Source organism: Corythoichthys intestinalis, chromosome 7 (genome assembly GCF_030265065.1).
Source record: "Corythoichthys intestinalis isolate RoL2023-P3 chromosome 7, ASM3026506v1, whole genome shotgun sequence".
In the NCBI taxonomy this organism is placed as follows: domain Eukaryota; kingdom Metazoa; phylum Chordata; class Actinopteri; order Syngnathiformes; family Syngnathidae; genus Corythoichthys; species Corythoichthys intestinalis.
In genome coordinates this window covers 37,487,535-37,511,983 of record NC_080401.1, presented here as the reverse complement: position 1 = coordinate 37,511,983, position 24,449 = coordinate 37,487,535, and the positions used below count along the sequence as shown (strand labels likewise).

Below are 24,449 nucleotides of genomic sequence, written 5' to 3'. Positions count from 1 at the left end.
ACAGGCCAGATTGCGGTTCTTAACAATTTTTTTAAATAGAGACACTATCGGTGCCAGGATTAGCGATAAGGCAGTATAGAATAGGATGTCAACATATCCACACTTACTAGTGATTCACATAATACTGGGTTCTGCACCTCACATTGCTGATTTGTGTACACTCCACCCCACTTAATCACATCTCTTTCTGACTCTCCCCCCTCCTTTTTCTCCTCTGTCATCAGGGCCCTCACATGGTGTCAACCGGAAATACAATTGGCTTACGATAGCACTACTATATTCATTAGGAGTGGGAACCTTTTGGTACCTCATGATACGATACGATATGCGATACAAAGCTCACGATAACGATGATCTGACGATATGGTGATACAGCGATTATCGATCCATTTGTCAGGAAATCATTGTAGGATATACTACAACAACTAATAAACAGAAAAACAAGCTTCTGCTGTGAATTGGAATGAGTTTATCACTAGTAGACGTCCAATCCATTTGAACCGAGGAGACACCAGGTAGGGAGGGGAAACACCTAATAGGAGTGGGAACCTCTTGGTACCTCATGATACGATACGATTTGCGATACAAAGCTCACGATAACGATGATCTGACGATATGGCGCTACAACGATTATCGATACATTTGTAGAATATCCGAGAATGATTTGTGACCAACAACTAACAAACAGAAAAACAAGCTTCTGCTGTGAATTGTAATGAGTTTATCACTAGCAGACGTCAAATCCAGTTGAAATGGGAGGGTGCCAGCAAATGAACATTCGTTTATTCGCTGCCATCCCACCCACTTTAAACGGATTGAACGTCTATGGCCGTCAGTGGCAGCCAATGCCAGACAATGAGGTAATTTTGGGCCATTTAAGGTAATTTACCTGTTGATTTTCAGATCCTTCCTGTTGATTTTGGGGTATTTTATGGGTCACTTCCTGTTTATTTTGAGTTACAGAACAGGAAGTGACCTGGGAATCACACAAATAAATAGGCAGTGACTCAAACTCAACAGGAAATGACCTAAAAATGCCCTAAAATGAACAGCCAGTGACCTGTAAATGCCCTGAAAATCGGACAGAATGACTGGGAATGTTTGAACGAACGTTCCCAGCCTAAATGGATTGGGCGTCGAGCACCGTCAATGCAGCTTTAGATTAAACTGTTACACTATTATGGTTGAAGATTTTGGTAGCACCTTGTTGGTTCCTTTTTATTTATTTTTTTTAGACATTGAAACCTTTTTAAAACGATATCTTGATTCTTGGCAGGCACATGTCGATAACCTTTTGGGATACAAAGTATCAAGATATATCACCATTTCAATATTTTGTCACACCCCTAATATTCATAGTTAGCGTAGTCATTGAATGTATCTCTTGTTATTTGTTCTTCCCTTCTGTCTCTCCTTTTCTAGTTTCCTTTCTGTCCCCCAATCACCCCTTCTTTTTTGCTGCATTGTTCTAATAAACAAAACACAATGAATAATCACAATGGGCGTATATCATACTCTCTCATGTGACAAATTAAAATGTTTAGACCAATAGGATAATCATTTTCCCATTCCCCATGTCAAGCGTCTGAACTGGACAGGTTAAAAAAATATATATAATTTCCCGACGGGCCAGTAGCAAATGCGCTACAGACCGGTAGCAGATTTTGGTAGAACAGGCGGTACATCGGCGAAATGTCCTACATTAGTTGAATTTGACACCCAAATAACTACTGTGCACTCTAAACTTGTTTTGTTTAGATGCATACAGGAATAACGTATTTGAAAAATGACTGTAGAAAATACTTAAATGTAGTTATATCAAGGACTGTTTAAATACACTACGTGACTAATGTGGTCAACTGCTTCAAAGCTAACACAAAAAAACACAATGGTTAAAAGTACGAGAGGGTAATACATGCAAAAAGGATCTTTGAGGCAGTGAAAAGGTTCTAAATAACTAAATAAAAACAAAAATAGTGAGAACTCGACGCTTCTAACTGATGTGCGCATGCATGTGGATGCTTGCGCAAGTGCGCTGAGCATTGTGTAGCACGTTTCGCCGCCTAGTAAGCAGGGGTGAAAGTGGCTAGAATTTCTTGCCGGAACTCCCCAAAGTGAAGGCTGCCACGGAGCCAGAAATTTTATTTATTTATTTATTTTTTCCCTTTCATTTTTTTGGGGGGAGGAGCAAACCTCTTAAACTACTGAAATGCAAAGAAAACTGTTTTAGCACAGTTATTTATATAACACATACAAAAACTGATTTTCATTCAAAATTGTATTTTATCAATGATTTGCAAAATAAAAGTTAACAAAAACAGCAATAACCCAACCTCCATTTCCTAATTTTTATTTTCCCTCATTTCCTCACATACTAAATGTCAAATCTCAGTTTTAACTATTTAAGAACATAGAATGTATAATAAAATTGACGCTAATGTAAACATTTACTTTTCTTTTCTTTTAATAATAAAGATATAAGTAACACATTCAGAAAATTAAGTACAAATGACTTACATTATTCAGAGTGAAATGGAATATATTTTGAAGATCGTGCAAACATTGATTTTTTTTTAATCATAACGAAATGAATAAGTAGCCTAACATAAATGAAATAAATGAATAAAAGTCCAAAGTGCACATTGACAGCTAAGTTGTTTTCAACCTCCCGATCAGAGAAATATGATAAATAAGTCTCCTGAAATCTTTCGTTGCTCTTAAAGATTTGATCCATTTTATGTTGCATTGCCCTTTTTTGTCGCATCAATTCAACAACCTTTTTTGCTGTTGCAGAAAACATGCACATTTGAGCCAATCACAGCTAACTATCTCTGGTGATCACATGTCACTATGTCAGCCAATTGAAAGGATAAATTAGTTCAGGCGTTTTGCTTTGCTGCGTGCATTCGCACATTGACGTGACTCATCATCGTCTGACTCTGATAAATGCAGCAGTTGGGGAAACCTCCATGCCGTCCGTGGAATAAATTAAATATCGGTGGAAATGGATTACGTTACACAAGCACTTTATTATGCTCGTTGATAACACTTATGTAAATCTGATGGATTGTTTGGATAGACTGTTATTTTTTCTTGGAGATGAAATGCATGTGTGGCAGCAATTTTTTTATTTTTTATTATTATTTTTTTTTAAACAAAGCGTTTTAACAGTTGCCGTCATATTTTCGGAATCAAAGCACCGTGTACCGGAACAGCATTCCGGTCCTGAATCTTATACCGGAACTGCGTTCTGGCACTGAATCTTATACTGGAACTGCATTCCTGACCGTTCTGGCCCACTTTCACCCCTGCTAGTAAGGAATGGCCGAACACCGGTTCCCAGCCTGGTGATTGGGTATCACTGGCCTACATGACCCAAAATGTGTTGTCCAAGTATGTAGACCTCAGGTCTTAACTATAATTTTATACATTTAAATTTTTATTTTTCTATATTTTTTATGCATAAAAATGATAAACGAATATAATGCAAAGTAAACCAAATTATTAACATTTAAATGAATAAAATTGAACTACACTCTGGTTATGGCCTCATGTACACTGTGATGGAATGTGATGGAAGTTGAAGATAATGGTCACCAACTTCTGTCAAAATGGGACTGGATGTCATTGTAGTTACAGTATGTTTTTCTTCCTAGAGATACTATGTCAGCCAACTTATATAAATATTTAATTAATTGACTGTCATTGACGGTGCTAGACGTCCTACCTTTTTCGACTGGGATGCAGCGAATCGCTGCCAGACCTCCCAATGGCAGCCCATGAGTGAAATGAGTGCCGAATATAGAGTTGAACTGATCAAAGGCCTTTGAATTGAATTGTATTGTGGAAAACCTTGTGACATCAGCAAATATTGTATCATTTTCTTTCAATTTTTAAGATTTAAAATAATCATAACAATCAGAACAGTGGAGGCCATTGTATTGTGCTTGGAAGATATCAGTGATGTCATTCATTAACCAACTTTGATTTGACTTTCAACACATTATAACCGACGACAATCTCCAATTGGCAGAAAATTGTATTTTTGCATGTCTTTATTTTTTCGACTCCTACTTCAGGCAATCAGTCAATATTATTTGTATAATTCCTACTAACAGCGAATGTAACTATTCGTCCTTATTCCGTTTCACTAGAAGAGGTCCAACCATCTTTAAAGCAGGTTAATTAGAATTCAACCGAGTATTGCACTTCACCGATGGAGCACACTAAAATCTTTGACCCACCTGATTTGCACTGTGTGTCCACTAACAGTATAATGGGCTAAGAGTGCCGAACTACTCATCTACTGTAAGTGCTGCCCATTAAAAGTAGAGAGAGAATATCTAAGTCAATGTGCTCTGTGAAAGACATAACAGACACTCAGAATTTAGCTTCATTCGCGACATGGCACTTTAGCAGGTGTAATTGATTTTTAGAAAGCGCATCAAGCCTTTAGTACATGAAGGTCCTTTTTCTTTTGATGGTAAAATAGGATGCGTTTTATCCTGAGGGGAAATCATGCTGTTAAGTAATCAGAATTGAAGGGGTGTTTTTCAGTCGAGTGGCGACTACTTAGTCGGTTAGATACACTACCTGTAAAATTACACTTTTAGAAGAATAAAATTTAAACAGAATTCATTCCAACTTAATGGGCAACAAATTTTGGCATTCTCGGTCAAATTGATTTGTGGTGATTTCGCAGGGCATCATCTAGTCTTTGTAACAGTTTTTGATTTATTAGCAACTGACATTAAGTATCATCATTTTGCTTAATATGTACACTGACAGCGTGTACAAAACAAGACTGCATTAAAAAATGAATTACAAAATTGTTTGTCAACATTGACTTAGTTAAATAAACACACAACAATGGTACAAAAACAAGAAGTAGTAACCTAAAAAATTCTAAATATTGTAATTTCAAGAAAACAACCCCCCCCCCCCCACACTCACACACACACACACACACACAATGCCACTTGCTCTGTCTTGCAGAAGCCACAGCGATGTAGAAAGAGGAGTTGCGACACTCCAATAGTGTTCCATTATACGATTTTACTTCCGGGTAACGGAGCCACGAATAGTTCCAATCCATCGCTTCGACGCGGGCTGGCCCCTAATGAGATAATCAAACAAGTACTTAGATAATGTGATTTTATCAATTTTTACCAGTGTTATTAATATTACATCTTAATCTTACTTTAAAAGTAATTATTTACAAATTAATTCTCCCAAAAAGTAATTGAGTTTGTAATTCAATTACCTCATTTTAAGAATAATTAGTTACTCAGCAAAGTGACTTTACTTTTGATGTTCTACACGTTATTACATGTTCCATTATATAACATCTTTCACATCAACATTTTATAACATTTTTCCACATCAAATATGTTTTTATTAACTGATTGAATTGAACTTATTTTTTTAATTCCAAAGAAACATAGGTCACACTTTCACCTATAGGAGTGTAATGCTATACAAACTTTAGCTTTTAAATGCTGTGAGAAAAAAGGCTTTTTGTTTTTCCTGTTGTACTGGACCCGCACTTGTGTGTATTGTCACACCCCTAATATATATGGCGGAAGACACAGACAAGGCTGAAAAAGCAGTTTTTGCTCTTGCACCCCTCTTTAAATTAACTGCTGTATTTTAAGCCAGAAGAACTGAGCCCCAGATCGAGGGAGATTATCAGTGGTCTTGTATGTCTTCCATTTTCTAATAATTGCTCCCACAGTTGATTTCTTTACACCAAGCGTTTTACCTATTGCAGATTCAGTCTTCCCAGCCTGGTACAGGTCTACAATTTTGTCTCCGGTGTCCTTCGACAGCTCTTTGGTCTTGGCCATAGTGGAGTTTGGAGTGTGACTGACTGAGGTTGTGGACAGGTGTCTTTTATACCGATAACTAGTTAAAGCAGGTGCCATTAATACAGGTAACGAGTGGAGCCTCGTTAGACCTCGTTAGAAGAAGTTAGACCTACTTGACAGCCAGAAATCTTGCTTGTTTGTAGGTGATCAAATACTTATTTTCCACTCTAATTTGGAATAATTTTTTTTAGAAATCAAACAATGTAATTTTCTGTTGTTTTTTTCCCACATTCTGTCTCTCATGGTTAAGGTTTACCCATGTTGACAATTACAGGCCTCTCTAATCTTTTCAAGTAGGAGAACTTGCACAATTGGTGGTTGACTAAATACTTATTTGCCCCCACTGTATATATTTTTCAATATACAGGTGAGGCTCTGAATATCCTGCATCTCCTGTCTTTGCTCTCGTTGTTTTTATTTATTTTATTTTTTTTTAAATCACACACGGATACGTCATTCAAGAAAAGTTTCGGGCAAGTGACTATATTTGGTAATAATAATAATAATAAATGTGTATTGTTATATTGTGGCATCTATAAGGGCAACGGCAACTTGGTATACTCAACAGGAAAACAGTAGGCTACATTATTTTCAATTAATTGTTCCCACCTGGACGCCACGAACTGTATGCAAAAAAAGAGGGTTTAAAGATGACGCTCGCCACGCTTAATGCTAACAGGAACGCGAATCCTATGCTAATGCACCGAGCCACCTAGCATCGCGTTTGCAACAGCCATTTCCCTCCTCCCCCCTCCCAGTCTGCTACCTCCCAGGCAGGTGTGACAAAATCAGACAACAAGTGGTTCATTCAACCAAATTGTAGTAACATCGCTCACGCGCCCCTTCACATCTTCAGTAACGGTAATGGCGTTGCAAAATTGGGAAAAATAATTAATTAGAAAAAAATAATGCTGTTATTAACGCAGTTATACTCTAATGCCGTTATTAACAACTTATTTTTACCATAAATGTTGCAATTACTGTTGTCAGTTCCATCGAAAACTATTACATTGCTGCGAACCACGTAACCACTCGCGGCGAGATCAGCGGGTGTCACAAGTCTCTTTCTACATCGCTCTGGCAGAAACTTATCTCGCATTCTCCTTATGCAAAAAAAAAAAAAAAACTCTGCAGGTTTGCCTCAATGTAACATGAGTGCTAGCATGAAGCACCTTCCCAACTCAGCAAGGTCCTTCCACAATGCACACTTTAGCACATGCATCGACACAGCATGCTGAGGCATAAAAACGCGATGTTGGGAGCGAGCAATGTTCTCTGTCAGCACCACGAGAGCTCTTCAGCAGTCAGCTCGGACGCCTCTGTTAGTGTCATCTGACTTGTATTGAACGGCTATGTGATTCACTGACCTTCTGGCTGCCTCATGCCTTGCTAATGTAATCTAGTGCTTCTGTTGCTACTGCTATTCCTGCTAGTGCTGGCTCATGGATCTCCCATCCTGTTATTATTCTTTGCTTTATCAAAGTGTAAGCACAATCGCTGGCGCATGTTCAGCTGCTCTTTTGATGAAAGTTTTTACCTATTTGGTTTGTTTTAGTTGGCTATCACCAAAGGTATTTAGTCATTCAAATCCATACTGGCAGAAAATGGTATTTCACTGTCATTTTTTTTCATATCTTTATTTTTTTTTTTTTTTATTCGTTGTTCAACCAATCGATCCAAAATCACTCCACATTCCAGTAGTTGTGACGCCTCTCGATTGACCAGTCTACCTTGGTTCGTGTGGAGACGATCGGAACATGGAAGAGATATTCCGTAAACATACACTGCAGTATTGGCGCCCTTGCAATTCTGTCGGATAATACTCCATTTCGCCCAGAAAATGATTGCAATTACAAATGCTTTGGAAGTAATATCTTCATTTAATTTAATTGCAACGAAAAAACACAAATGAGAATGGGGGAGGGGGGGATTACATCATTATCATTTTACACAAAACTCCAGAAATGGGCCGGACAAAAGTATTTGCACCCTTTGAAAAATCATGTGATGCTTCTCTAATTTGTGTAATTAACAGCACCTGGTACGTACCTGTGGCAAATAACAGGTGGTGACTATAACTAAATCAAACTTGCAGCCGGTTAAAATGGATTAAAGTTGACTCAACCTCTGTCCTATGTCCTTGTGTGTACCACATTGAGCATTGAGAGAAGAAATGACCAAGGAACTGTCTGTGGACTTGAGAAGCAAAATTGCGACGGAGGATGGGCAATCTCAGGGCTACAAGTCCATCTTCAAAGACCTAAATGTTCCTGTGTCGATCGTGCGCAGTGTCATTAATAAGTTTAAAGCCTATGGCACAGTGGCTAACCTCCCTAGATGTGGACGGGGGGGATGACGAGAGATTTCAACGGAAGATTGTGCAGCTGGTGGATACAGAACATTGACTACCACCCAAACAAGTTCAAGCTATCCTGCAGTCCGAGAGTACAACAGTGTAAACCTGTAATATTCGTCAGCATCTGAATGAAAAGGGACTCTATGGTAGGATACCCAGGAAGACCCCACTTCTGACCTAGAGATATAAAAAAGCCAAGCTGGAGTTTCCCAAAACTTACCTGAGAAAGCCAAAAACATTTTGGAAGAATGTTCTCTGGTCAGATTAGACAAAAGTAGAGCTTTTTGGGGAAAGGCATCAACATAGAGTTTACAGGGCAAAAAAACAAGGCCTTCAAGGGAAACGAACACGGTCCCCACAGTCGAAGATGGCAGAGGTTCCCTGATGTTTTGGGGTTGCTTTGCGGCCTCTGGCACTGGACTGCTTGACCGTGTGTATGGCATTATGAAGTCTGAAGACTACCAACAAATTTTGCAGTATAATGTAGGGCCCAGTGTGAGAAAGCTGGGTCTCCCTCAGAGGTCATGGGTCTTCTAGCAGGACAATGACCTAAAACACACTTCATAAAGCACTAGAAAATGGTTTGAGAGAAAGCAATGGAGACTTCTAAAGTGGCCAGCGATGAGTCCAGACCTGAATCCCATAGAACACCTGTGGAGAGATCTGAAAATGGCAGTTTGGAGAAGGCACCTTTCAAATTTCAGAGACCTGGAGCAATTGGCCAAAGAAGAATGGTGTAAAATTCCATCAGAACATTGTAAGAATCATTGTAAGAATGAATACCGGAAGCGGTTTTTCGCAGTTATTTTGTCTAAAGGTTGTGCTACCAAGTATTAGGCTGAGGGTGCCAATACTTTTGTCCAGCCCATTTCTGGAGTTTTGTGTGAAATTATAAGAATTTTTCTGTCTCTTTTGTGTTTGTTCATTTCAATCAAAATAAATGAAGATATTACCACCAAAGCATTTGTAATCGCAATCATTTTCTGGGAGAAATTGAGCATTAGCTGACAGAATTGCAGAGTGCCAATACTTTGGGCCAGCAATGTATTTTTATTTTTTTGACTCATTCAACCAATCGATCCAAAATCACTCTCCATTTCAATGACTCCAATTACTGTAGTGGGAGCTCTCGATTGACAAGTCTACCTTAGTTCGTGTGGAGACAATCGGAACATGGAAGGAGATTCGGTAACTATAAGTGAACTCACTCAAAACAACACACTTTCCAAGTAGAGAACAAATTACCAGATTATCAATACCGCGACATGAAGAGTTGCTTTCTTTTTCAAATGTCAGGATCTGACTGGTGCATTGATTAAGATGTGTGAGACTCATTTATATGATAATATTAGAAGCTGGCGATGTTTTGTTTTGTCAAGCTGCAGCATGAAACATCCAAATGGAGGTTCATCAAACATTCTTTTAAAAAGAAAATAATTTTAAAAATGCAGTCAGGTAGGTTGGGTAGCAACAAACAATAATACACTTACCCTTTATATACGGTATATGAGGTGTGTGCACGTCTGTTTATTTGCACATACAAAAATATACATAAAAAATGCAAAGGTATTAAACATGAGCCAAAATCAGACTCTTGGGTCAAAAATGGGAAAATAACATTTGAGTGAGGGGTCCTTATTTTGCTTTGGACAATCTCTTCAAAACTGCAAAGATAATTTAAATCAGATTAGGTGTGTTGATGTCATCACATTTTTCACCTTCAAACTTGAGGAAATTCAAAATCATAATATATGACAAAGTGGCCAAACAATCCATAAGGCATATTTGCTCCTTCCAGCAAGTGTTCTTTATTCAAATAGATGGAGACTGACTTCTGACACTCATTTTTGTCATGTGTGGAAAATTCGCGCCACCATCCACGGGGATTTTTCATCAATATCTATGATTTGGTAGCCCTGCAAGCAAGACAGTACTTCCTGATTCATTGATTTATCATGCAGTACCGTCTTGCAAACCTCAACTGTCCAAGCACTTCCCCGGTCATCCGATTTTCAAGAGAAAGAGGCGGGAGCTGCAGACGTGACCAGGAAGCGACTATCTGCTTGAATACTATGGTGGAATGCAAAGGGTATTTTGTAGATAAGTCGATTTCCCAATTTTTTTCTGAAATACATTTAATTTCTTTATTAAAAGGAGCAAAGAAGAATGTCATTAAAAGCTTTATGACGGGAAACGATGACAATGACGAGAAGATCCATCGTCCAGTCTGCAGCTGTATATTTTTGAAGGTTCCTCCCATGAAATAGGTCTTGATTGGATCTTTCCCAGATTGATATGTGGAAAATATTCGTAGCGGAAAGGGCTGGCCTTGGGCATAGGCGGGCTAGGCGCTTGCCTAGGGCTCCATCTAATGGAGGTGTCGCCAAATTGCTTTGGGGGAAAAAAAATACTCTGGAGATAAAAAAATTCTCACCCTATGCTTCCAGAACATTTTGTAACGTATAAAGGGGGAGTGGTTGCGCATCATCTCACTGTGTTAGCGGCTAGTACTACTGAAAAATGAATGTCTCACTTCTGTTGCTTTCAATATGACATTTAGGACTTTTAATACGTAAATGTCCAAGCCGTTAGGTAGTGCTTTAAAAAAAGCGATGAAAGGAGGTGGAGGAAAAACAGGCGCTTTAAATGGGACTTTATTGTAGGGAATGGAACCGCTATCGACTCGTTTGAGGTGACATATAGCCTTGAAGTTGTGGAAATACAATACAGGTCGTCCCCAGGTTATGAACGAGTTCCATTCCTATGCTGGCGACGTAACCTGAATTTCCGTTAAAGTCGGAATTAACCCTCTAAATTCCCCAAAATACCACCTAAATCTCAAAAATAACTATCCAAAAACATGTATTATACGTCATATTAATAAAATAAAAAATGGCAGGCAAGAGAATCCGGTGTCGTAAAGTCGAGGTCACATAAGTCAGGTACGTTGTAACCCGATGATTACCTGTGTATACAATATGTACAATTCAGTGGTACCTCGACACACGATCTTTTCGACGTAAAATTTGACTCTCCATTTGTTTCTATATCTGATGACATGCTCGAAATACGATGATTTATGACAGCACCGCAGTTGCTCTGTTTTACCGAAAGACCGACGCATGGCCAATTTTCTTGTGCAAGAAATCAAGAGGTTAGTGCAGGTGGTGAAAAAAGGAAAAAGATGACGTTTATCAATGAAATGAAGTTGGAAATGATAAAAAAACATGAGCATGGTATGAGCGTCTGTGATCTTCCTCGACAATACTGCCGTAGAATGTTTAAAATCTTGTCGGTCCTCCTCCAACCTCCGTTTGCCAGTCTTTATAAGTTAAGGTGACAATTATTATTGTTATAACATCGGCAAAGAAATCACCAGCTCCATCAGGTTTTAATCATTTATTTCAAAACTTGTGCAACACAACTCTCATACTGTCCTCCGCAGTTGACGCCAACAACAACAAAAAAACATTAAAAGAGAAGGTAAAATCTCTACCGCACCTATCCCACTGTCACGTCAGCCAAGTGGTGCATTTAGGTACAGCACTCAAAACCCATCAGAAATTATTATTATCATGATATTATTATTCAGAATTTTTTTTTGGTAATAAATTATTTGTGTATTTGCCATTTGTAATGGTACCAGCAGAATTTATTAAGGATTTAGTGTAGGTTTTCAGACTGTGGAATGAATAATCATGTAATCTTATGGGAAAATCCTGCTTGACATACGACTATTTTGACTTACAAACAAGGTCCTGGAACGAATTAACTTTGTATGAAGACGTAGCACGGTATACTGTCCTTTTGGGGTGCGCCAAGCTAAACCTTCGCCTTGGTCGCCAAATTACGCCAATTAATACTCCCTGGTAGTGGATATAGGGAACAATCAATTCGGCATGCCAGGTTAAAAGTTGGTGAAAGTGACTCAAAAACCAGAAAACGGTATGTTTCAGCTTTTTTCTCAGTGCCTAGGTCTGCCTAGAATAGAACACAAAAATACAATTTCGTGAAAGTTTCTGAGGTGAGAAGTTATTCAAAGTGATTTCATATTTATATATATTATATATTTATCAGGGCTGTCAAACGATTAAAATTTTTAATCGAGTTAATTACAGCTTAAAAATTAATTAATCGTAATTAATGGCAATTCAAACCATCTATAAAATATGCCATATTTTTCTGTAAATCATTGTTGGAATGGAAAGAGAAGACACAAGACAGATATATACATTTAACATACGGTACATAAGTACTGTATTTGTTTGTTATAACAATAAATCAACAAGATGGCATTAACATTATTAACATTCTGTTAAAGCGATCCTTGGATAGAAAGACTTGTACTAACATTTATCTTTTAAGAACTACAAGTTATAGAAATTTTATATTAAAACCCCTCTTAATGTTTTCGTTTTGATAAAAATTTGTAAAATTTTCAATCAAAAAATAAACTAGTAGCTCGCCATTGTTGATGTCAATAATTACACAATGCCCATGTGGTGCTGAAACCTATAAAATTAGTCAAACCCAAGCGCCAGCAGAGGGTGACAAAACACAAGTAACAAATGGACATGACACTGACATTTTAATCTGTTTGAGCGGGGCATATGCATTAATTGCTTCAAATATTTTAACGTGATTAATTAAAAGAATTAATTAGCGCCCGTCAACGCGATAATTTTGACAGCCCTAATATTTATACATATATGTTTGCCTCTAGAATATGTCATACCTCATTTTTACACTCCAATAAGCATCTGAATTGGCAGGAAATGAAGGTATTCATAACCATTCTTAAAATTGTGCTTTCAAAAAACTTTCCACTTTCATTTCAAAAACAATTTTATATTAAAATGTAATATAGTGGTGGTAAAAAATAACCTTAAGGACAGCTTAAAGCTTTTATTCAATAAAAAGTTAACCAAAGATTGAGAGGCTGGAGACAAAAGCTGTAGAGGGAAACGTTGTTTCTGAACAGGCAAGATGGTGCCGTAAAAGAGGAACTTAAGGGAAAATGGGAGTTGAAATTGCGTGGGATTTGGGGTTTTTCCTCACTCAACAAACAGACTAGACTCTCACACACGCACGCAACCCCCCCCCCCCCCCCCCCCCAAACACACACACACACACCGTGGAATAAATCAGTGTGACCGTGGTGGATTTACATGCAGAATATAAATGCACATAAACACACCTAAGCAGTGTGGATTTTGTATGCATGGATGCGCTTCCCTTAGCTGTGGCCATGGTTGCTAGGCTACCAGTCATTCCAGTTGTTGGAGGGGACTTGACATTAGGGAGAGCAAATTGACCACAGGAGGCTTTAATCTGCCATGAAACAGCAGCTGGCACACACGCACACACACATGCCATTTGAACTTTATTTCAACATTTATTCCTCACACATTAGTTCATACAATTGGCCCCGCTGTGTGACTGTCACTGTCTTTACTGGCCAATTCTGACACTTTTCTGGCCTGATTACATTCATTCGGTATGTGTGGACATGCTTGCTTACACACGTTTAATAATCCTTTTGGACGGGCATTGAAATATTGGTTTGTGCAGTGATAAACATTATTAATGTATGTTAGAAACCATTTCATTAATTCTGTACGCTTACTGTACATGGGATAATTCAAATGTATGACGACGTAAAATAATTAAGGCCCGGCAAATTAACAAATTAACTCGTAGTCAACTCAGAATTAACACAGTTAATTATTTTAATCGCACATTAACATCAGAGTCACCAAAGAAGTTCAGCTTTTTTTTCGGCTTCATCCGAGTCTGATTATGAACAGATGCAATTGAGAAGTCTTATCAATTAGTCTAAACCTAAACATGCAGATTTACATACCAGGATTATTGCACAGCAATATAATACAAACATTTATGACTTTACCTCAATAACAACCTGTTTTAATGTTGCCGTTGTGGATTCTTTATTGATATAGAACACACATTTTCATTCACGTAGCAGTGCATATTTAAAAAAAACTGTATGCTATGTACTGCTTAAAATGTAGAACTGGGCAATATTACTGGTATATATATACACCCCTACATACGAAGTTAATTCGTTCCAGGGCCTTGTTTGTAAGTCGAAATGGTCGTATGTAGAGCAGGATTTTCCTATGAGAATACATTATAATTAGGGCTGTCAAACGATTTAAATTTTTAATAGAGTTAACCACAGCTTAAAAATTAATTAATCGGAATTAATCGCAATTCAAACCATCTATAAAATATGCCATATTTTTCTGTAAATTGTTTGAATGGAAAGATATGACACAAGACGGATATATACATTCAACATACAGTACATAAGTACTGTATTTGTTTATTATAACGTTATTAACATTCTGTTAAAGCGATCCATGGATAGAAAGACTTGTAGTTCTTAAAAGATAAATGTTAGTACAAGCTATAGAAATTTTATATTACAACCCCTCTCAATGTTTTCGTTTTAATAAAATTTGTAAAATTTGTAATAAATAAATAAACTAGTATCTTGCCACTGTTAATGTCAACAATTACACAATGCTCATGGTGCTGAAACCCATAAAATCAGTCGCATCCAAGCGCCAGCAGAGGGTGACAAAACACCAAAAAAACACAAGTAACAAGTGGACATGACACTGTGCTGTCATTTTAATCTGTTTGAGCGGGGCATGTGCGTTAAATGCGTCAAATATTTTAACGTGATTAATTTAAAAAATTAATTACCGCCCGTTTACGCGATAATTTTGACAGCCCTAATTATAATCTAATTAATTCGTTCCACAGCCTGAAAACCTACACTAAGCCCTTAATAAATGCTGATCGTACTATTGCAAATAGCAATTACACAGAGCAAAACAAATTAATTATGAATACAATCAGATAAATAATAAAATAATCGAATGCAATAATGTAACGAATGGGGTTTTAATGTGGCGGATGTGTTTTGCGTGGTGTACCTGAACGCACCGTACAGCTGACTTGACAGAGTGAGGGAGGGAGGGAGGGAGGGAGGGAGGGAGGGAGAGAGGACTTTTTACTTTCTTCTTACCTTGTTTCGATCCGAAAACTCCATGTAGCATGTATCACAGAGTGTCAAGACACAGCTGTGAATGGCAACAGCTGCATTTTTTGGGAATTTTATGGGTGAAACAGGGTAATACAACAAGGAGTGGTCGAGATTTTCTTTTTCATATATTTACCTTTTTAGTACACGTTTTTTTTTTTTTTTTCTTTGATTGGATCAATTATTTATCATCTAACATCTCGGAAAAATGCAACAGAAACCAAAAAAAAAAATACAATTAAGCGATAGTTATGAGGTAAATATCTGTCACTTTTTTACACACACCATTTTTTTCATTGTGGCGTAATTTGTTTAAAAGTTAAAAATATGCGAGTGAATATTTTTTTTAAGTCGTTTTTTTTTTTTCTAAACGAAATATTAGACATCAATTAATGATTCGAAGCTAAAAATGACAGACATTTTGAATAATAACTATAATTAATTACCTTCCTTTTCTGGCTGGTTTGAAACAAAAGCGGTTGCGCGACGTCTGTAAACGGAGGTTTTCAGGGTAAAATGGGCAAATTGAAAATGGTTCTGGGGCTTAATGCGCCATGAATCTGCTATGGCAGCATATAGACCTATTTGTCTATCAAACACAACAGTTATTTTGGCTTAAAATACAGCAGTTTCTTTTAAAGAGGAGTGCAAGAGCAGAAACTACGGTTTCTTGTCAAATTTGGTGGGTACGGTTTATAGACAGGTGCCCCTTATAATCCAAAAATTACAGTAAATTATTTTTTAAAAATCCACTCTAATCACTTGTAAAGCAACAAACGTGTATACAAAATACAAACAGTTTCTGAGCTCTTTCATGCTGAAGACACATCACTTAATATTTAATATATTCTTGTCCAGATGCCTCCCTTTATTACAATTACTTTGCATTTGATCATTTACTTGATGTCTAAATTATAATGTGGCTTGCCTTCAATGAACCTGTAACACAATCTGATATCATAGTCAGACTGGTTCTGCTTTATGAGCAATAACCCATTCACCCCAGGGGTATATCAACCCTAATGCAGCTATTAAAGTCTGCCCGGGACATTATTGTGATTAGTGGCTTTGTTTTTTTCCTTCCTAAGGCTGGAACAGCACAAAATCTGAATATGAAATGGGAAACACCGAAATGATTGTCTTGTGTCGGCCTTCGTTAATCGTAGCTAATCTTCATAATTGTGATATTAATCAGTCGTGTGTTCATTTTTTTTAAGACTTCCTCACCTTGTTTTTGAACAACAGATGGTGAGAGTTGACATCATTAAATGGCGTTTCCTGAGAAGATGTTGTTATTGTTACCATCATACAAAAAAAACAAACATTCATATTCATTAGAGTTGGGTTTGCTGTTTATTAGATGAAAGCAGAACATTGGCACGGTGAGACCAGAAGTCATTAAAGTAAACATGACTGTGGTTGCTTTAACATAATCCTTATTTCACTTTTTTTCCCTTCAATATTTTTGCTTTAAATGTTTTCATATTTGCGGAAACGCTTCCAAAATAACACCCACGGTTGGCCTTTCACCTGGAAGATGATAGCTGGACTAACAACCCCACCCAGTGGTCAGGTGAGTCACTTCCATAGCTGGAACCCCCAACCCCCCGGCCTCATTTCCCCTTGCATTACAGCAACAACAATTCAATATAATTAATGTGCCTTCATTAGGAAACTGGAAATTGACTGAAAGCGCATTGAGAAGGCTGTTATGGTATTGATTAATAGGTAAGGAAAGGCATTACATGTCTTATGGAACGGATACAAGACTAATCGTTTTGTTGTCATTCTAATAATGCACAAGTTTAATGTGTATTATAGTTTAAAATATTTTTGGGTATGTGATGATTGTTTTGAAAGTTGATGAACCAGCTCAAAATTATAATTACGTATACATATAATAACGTACTTGAGCACATTATGTCTCTATTATAATTTTATTTATTCATGTTGTCATATGCATAATACATTGCTTACATGCTTGTTTGAATTATTAATTGATATGGTTGAATCCACACATTTGTTCATGGATGAATGATTCGACATCTTTGTGTGTAGGTGGAATTTCTACCAGGGAGTGTGAATTGCGGAGATTCGCAATAGGTGGTCATGCTCAGTCCCAATCCCCCGCTAATACCACCCGTGGTAGGACAAAATATCGATAGAGATCTAGCTCATCATCCATATACTGCATTAAGACTCAAAATCATAAATCCACATTGTCATCCTCACTGGTAAACGAAGATTTCAAACAAGTTGATATAACTTTTTTTTTTTTTTTTTTCCCCATAGTCCTTCTAATTTTTCTTATAAAAATGTGAACTTGTTAAATTCATCGAACTAAAAAAGAGCACTGTATTAACTAGAAACTGATATTTCCGGAGAAACTACTTCGGGATTAGCTGTAGTATATACAAATGTAAGACCCGCCCAGGTTGATTTGGGGACATTTCGGGGACACATCCTGTTGATATCAGGTCACTCTCTGTTGACTTGGGGACATTTCGGGGACACGTCCTGATGATATCCGGTCACTCACAGTTGATATGGGAACACAGATTTTTTTTTTTGTTGCCATTGAAAATGAATGGAAAATGTGCCGTCAATGGCATCGACTTACATATGCGTCAATGGAATGCAAGTACATTGGCATCGAGAGAATCGACATACATGGCCGTCAATGGCATGGACGTGCATAACCCCCATTGGCATCTGTGTACGTGGGCGTCAATGATATGTAAATGCCATTAGAAATGAATGGGAAATTTGGACGTACATTGCCGTCAATGGCATAGATGTGTATGGCTGTCAATGCCATCGACTTACTTGGGCACCAGTTGAATGTCAATGGGATGTCATGGTAAAAAATGACGAGGACCTTGTTTTCCTGGCATTGAAAATGAATGGGAAATTTGGACATACATTGCCGTCAATGGCATCCCATCAGAAATGAATGGGACAGTTTTGGGGAAATTTGGGGGGAACTGTAGGTTTTTTTCCAAATTCTGCATACAACTTTTATGCCCCTTACCATCCTGGATTTGTTCTTGCGTAAATTATTGAATTTTTTTTGTTTTTTTTTTTACCGAAAAATCCACCTTCATGGCCGAATGGCAAATTTTTCGGGACGCTTGAAAAAGTCTCCGAGTCTCGTGTAAATTTTGGTCGTTTCGGCATTCGAACAGTGGCGGTCGGTCAAATGGTTTGGGCTGTGCGGCGCACCGTAAAAACGCCATTCAAAAAAAAGGAATTTTACTGTAATTTTCCAACCCCTTTTAATATGTGTCATGAAAGGAATATGTTTTTATATAATCATGTGTAATTATCGTCAAAACTGCCACCTACGTTGATTTTTAAGAGTAAGACGCTGCCGTGTTTGATGGAGAAGCAGCCCAGCTGTTCAGTTCAGATACAGATGATGATGGCTTTGATGGATTTGTGTATTGATTAAGATTAATGTACTTTGTTAAATTCTTTAATAAAGTACAATTAAACTCAGTTTAGCTCCCGCTGCCTTTAAAAAAATAAATAAATAAATAAATAAACTAGCGTGCATGCTAGTGTGTTTTTCATGTGCCCAATAATGCGGTGTGCCTTGTGTGTGTATAAAATACAAAAATATCACCCGAAAATGAGCCTGCACCTTTTAATACGGTGCGCTATATTGTTGTGAAAATACGGTATACGTATTCATTCATTGCTGTTCTTTTACCATCTTCAGGCTTGTTCCCAAAGTACCTGTACTCCTTTCTTGTAAACATTTGAACTCTCTTCCACAAAAATATGATAGGGGGGACGTAGGAATGTATTGTTTACACTTTGTATTTTCCATTGCGTATGAAACTATGGCTATGCCCCGGAGGCAGAGATGAACTGTCTGATTTGCATAAGAAACATAAACTCTACACGGCTCGGCGTTCAGTGCAACTCACCCAGAGAAGCTTTCTCTTCTTCCATCAATGATGGGGGCGAGGCCTGGTTTACAATTGGGCTTTCTAAAATGATTCTTTCCTGTCTTTTTGTACTCATTCAATCTAATACTTTGTTCCATGTTTTATTCATAATTCCTGTTTTAATTTGTTATATGAATTGTGTGTTGTCATCTTCTGTTCATTTAAGAGAATTAAAAAAACAGTAAACGGAGAACGTCGACTTTAGCGTCCTTGCCTCGACTCGTTTCCTCTTCACTCACATGCTACTATAAATGTGCTGCGGAGTAAAGGGTTTCTAAACATATATCATTGATGGTTTTTCATGTTTCGGGGTTTTTACATCTAATGCGTTGAAGATATGCATCCAATTTTTATAATTCCTGCCCTATTTAGGAATGGTCTGACTGTGGAGAATGGACGGGGTGGACCATGGATTGGTTGCCAGTCAGTCCCATGCAGAAAAAAAACCATTCACACCTAATCATGTGTTTTTTCTTTGTGAAATTCAAGATCTTTCAAACTTGGGGGAGGGATGCGGCCACAGAAGATGAGACAATTGGCTATTAAAGCCCCTTTCACACACGCCGAAATACCAGGAAAATTGCAGGATTCAAACGGGTAGCCCTTATGTGTGAAACAAATTTCCCAGGTCGACTGACACGGAGATTACGCGGACATTTCACATTTCTTAGTAAACAAACATCGCAATAATCAACATAGAAAGCTGGAAATAGCTAAATTAAATTGAAAAAATAACGAAATTAAATTGCTACGGAGTCGTAGAGCTGGAGAGAGTCCATCGTCCATCTCTGGAAATGTGTGGTTTATTTTGTTGCCGATGTTTGGGTCCGCTACTGCGGAAACAAGGTCGTACTTCAAAGCACAAAACAACGGAGGGAAGCGTTCAAAGGTTTGTTAAATACAAACAAAAATATACACGCAATCCCGGAAAAGTGGGAATAACACGATGGGTCTGTGACAATGGGTCAACGGGGATCAATAATACTAACCTAAGCAGTAGGCAGAGAGCTGATAAGACAGGGGTCCCTAACCTTTTTTGCACCACGGACCGGTGTGATTTGGGTCTTTTTTTTCACGGGCCAGTGTTCTGTCAAATTTTCCACCCTTATAAAATTTTGCTCCCAAAGCTTTTGAGGCGATGAAAAAAGCCTTTTATATTCAGTTGGACTCTCAATTATATCCAACGGTGCTAAAAAACTATTTACATCATAAACATACATGTGCAACACGAAAATGGTGTAAATTAATTCTTAACGACACGGCGAAGTCATTAAGTGACAGAGCTGCGTGCAGTTGTGTGTGCAGCTAACATGGCAAACATAACTTAATGTTCCTTTCCTTAAAGAAAGTTTTGAGTGTGTACTTTGGAATCTCTGCATTCGCGGTCTTTTTTAACGTTACGCGCATGCCAATTTGTCAGAACATCGGCAATGTGCAGCAGAAAAATACAGCAAACTATGAAATAACATTTGGTTTTAGCACCGTCGTGTTAAGTGCAGGGAAAATACAATTCATCCGTGGTATCAGTGGGAGGCCTGAGCTTGTTTCGTTTTAGACGAGATGGTCCCGAGATGGGAGAGTGAGAGAAGCTCGCTTCACAAAGATACAATGTTGAAAATTGTAGCACAGTTTTCAGCGCTCTCCTGGCGATATCAGGATATTCCGAAATGACTTTAATCCAGAACCTCGGTAAAGTTGTTGTTCAAATGTATGTTTAAGGTCGCCGTGATTTGCGATCTCTACAAGCTGATATTCCTGTTGCACAGACATGCTCGAATCACTCGGTTTATTCAGGGGTCACGAATCCACTCCTTCGCAGTTCGTGGGTCTTTAGTGATTGGAAAGTAGCATAGATTTTGTTTTCTTCGAGGTTGTAGGCTCATCTTTTGGCTCGTCAGGTTCTCTTTTCCCCGTAAAAAAATCTGTCCAAAGACGTCTGTTTTTCAGTCATTCTTGTGTGGGGGCTAATTATTTCCGGGAACAAATGTGATGGGCGACGACCTACGTCATACGTTATTATCGAGGCCAAGCGCACATAGATATACAAAACAAGACGTACTGCTAACAGTCCAATCAATGCATTTCTATGACGACCTCCTATCCTGTAGTTGTATATCTAGAGTAGACAGGGATATTGGTGTGTTAAGCGGCACAGGCCAAAGTCAATCGGCCAGAATGCAGTCGTTAATAAATTATTTATTTCTGCGCGGCCCGGTACCGGTCCGCGGCAATAAGACAACAAAATAAAGCCAGCGGGATTCTTCCTTCCCCTGACTACTTTTGGGCTGGCTCGCCATCGGTTAGAAGCCATCATATGAAATACCAGCACAACGTAGGGGATTTCAAAACAAGGGCGGCAGAGGTGTCGAATGGCGCCCAGCAAGTTAACATCCCGACACCCTTCTCTCGAATCGCCTTGGCTTAAATACTGTCTTGATGGGTTTGAATTGTCTGCAGTTACGACATTGGGATCGCTCCCTCTGGAACAAAACACGATTTGATCAACATTGTGACAGCCAACCAAAAATGATGTAATGTCTGGGTTTTAAAATCATGCCAGCAGGAACATGTGAACTCGGGACATGTCTAAATGCGTGAAAGCAACAACGCGAGTAAATCTCGCGCCACCTTACATGGGAATTTACCGGGATATGTGTGTGAAAAGGGCTTTAGTAACTTACTGTATCTGCAACATGGTGAACCCGCCTCAAAAATTTTGGACTTGTTTTCTCAAAGCTTATGATAGGTCAGCTTAAAAAACAAAATTCACTCTTAAACACAGCTTTACATTAAAGTGAAAGTTTCTAAAGTGAAAAAATCATTTTGAATTCATACAAAATGTTGACAGTTTTTTTAGGATATTCTGAAAACGACACTTGTTGAATTCTAGCATTTTGACAAGCGCTTGTTATAGGCGAGTTTGACTTTTTTTTGGGGGGGGGGCATGTTGATGACCCCGTAACGCAGGGTCAGCAATAAAATTAAGGTACAATATGTATCTTGACACTGTTCGTACTCAATCCTCAGTTCATGCTCAGTTGTTGTTGAAGCTTTTGAAAGCTTATGTTTTTAAAAAAAATCCATAGTTTTGGCTAAGCAAAGCAAATGGATAGTCTCTTAGGTACTAGTCACATTATCTGTTTGAAAAATAATGTTGAAATATTTCGTAGGATTCTTGATCATTTTAATTCATTTTTATTGTTTGTTTTATTGCTTTATACCTTTTATAGGCAACACTTTAACGGCTAAGTCCTTATTTTAAAGGGGGAGTAAAATTTTTTGACATTAGGCTTAATCTTTGAGTTAGCGGGGATTTAATTAGTTGGTGGAGTAGAATTCAACAAATTCCGTGCAATTTGTCAGTTATTTTTTAGTTTCTGGGCTTTGGAGTGGCTAAGCTAACGTGAGGCAATGGTGCCTGTTTAGCATGCCAATAAAAACTATATTAACAGCTCTAACATAGTCAAATAAATTCAAAATGCAGATCATTGTTCGAACTACCCATGCAGCCTAAAGCATGACTATTTTTTTTAGATGTGTAATGCGACCACTATAGAGAGGAGTGCTTCGGCCACTCGTGCACAGTCTGCTGGGGAGTCCCTTTCGTTCCCACAAAAAAATTGAGGTGAAAAAAAACGATGTGATGTCACTCAAATATTGCTGTTCATACTACAATTATTGACATGCAATTAATTAAATGAGTAAATGTGGTTTCTGAGTATTTAAGATCATCATATGAATCGCTAGCTACTAATTTGAAGACTGAGAAATTCCTGGTGCTAAAGTCGTGATAAAATTTACCATCATCCCTGATCTGTACTTCCCTTTTCCTAATACCCGCAGGCCATCAGTGCCTCTGTAGCGTCAAACAACAGAACTGTGCATGTCAACGCGCACAACAGGCTGCCAAAAGGCAATCATACCGACCGCAGAGCAGCAGAATTCAATGAGAGGGATCATGTGGCTGGATCAAGTGCAGTTCATGAAAAGACTGTCAATGTGAGAAGACGAGGAATGTGCAACAATGATAAATGTTCACTGAGCAGACATAGTAAGCACTACCTTTGGAACAAGAGTTTGAAACACCTTACGAAAACATACTTTATTTCAATATTCAACCATTCCCATTTGGTGCAATGTTACTTTGAAAATTCTTGTAGTTGAGCAGCTTGATCCGACCCTCTATTGGGCTTCTGTCACTGCTGGAGTCTTGGGCTTTAAATAAAAGTCATTTAAAATGAAACTCAGTCTTAACACAAGTACACTGTGCTTTTCTGTAATAGGAACGTGTGGAGCATTCATGTAAATTCAACATGATTCTATTTGAAACAATGAAACTGTGAGCTGTTAGGGTGAAATGAAACCAATGACTCACCCAGTACATTTAGAATACAAGCTCCCAGCACCTTAATTAACCCAATTTGCCTGCTAATTAATCAGTTTCCACGCTCCCACTAAAAGACTGCTGTAGTGTTGATATGTTTCTGGCTAGGCAATGATAAATTCACAATGACAAATGAGACATGGGCAATTGACATCTACATATATTACAGGATATGAACTTATAGAATATTTGCATATCTGTATCTGCAGTATGTTGGTATATTGCACAATTCCCATCAAATGAAAATGAAAAGGTGGCTCTTGTCAGTTAGGATCGTGTTGTTTCCTAACATTCATCAATTAATACTGTAATTGACTGCCATTGAAGTGCAAGCCATTTGAAGTTAACTCATTCAGTGCCATTGAAAGGGATAGGTATCTCAGAGGATGGATCGGAGAGACATTTTAGCTCAATGAATGCCACTTACGCCACCTTTATCTTTATGGGAGAGCCCGGACATCCAACGGAGGAAACCCATTTCGGCCGCTTGTATGCGGGATCTTGTTCTTTCAGTCACAACCCACAGCTTGTGAGCATAGGTCAGGGGTGGGCAAACTATTCCACAAAGGGCCACAGTGGGTGCGGGTTTTTGTTGGAACCCATTAAGAGGACACCTTTTCACCAATCTGAAGTGCAATCAGTCGATTGCTGGCAGGTGCTTCTCATTTCTGCTGAAACCTAATTGGATAAACTAGTTAAACTCTCTGTGCTGGGTCAGTTGGAACAAAGACCAGGACCCACTGCGGCCCTCGAGGACCGGCTTGCCCACCCCTGGCATAGGTGATGGTAGGAATGTAAGTCGACTAATAAATAGCCT

The 24,449-nt window shown here is 38.2% G+C and overlaps 1 long non-coding RNA gene across 1 annotated transcript in view; it reads left to right on the top strand.

Annotated features, from left to right (window-relative positions):
• Window positions 1-23,249, top strand: part of LOC130919357 (uncharacterized) — a 36,131-nt gene extending 12,882 nt beyond the window's left edge. The window contains exons 2-3 of the long non-coding RNA XR_009063947.1: window positions 22,783-22,873; window positions 23,092-23,249. This is a non-coding gene — a long non-coding RNA (uncharacterized LOC130919357). The remainder of the gene's footprint in view (window positions 1-22,782; window positions 22,874-23,091) is intronic.
• The last annotated feature ends 1,200 nt before the right edge of the window (window positions 23,250-24,449 follow it).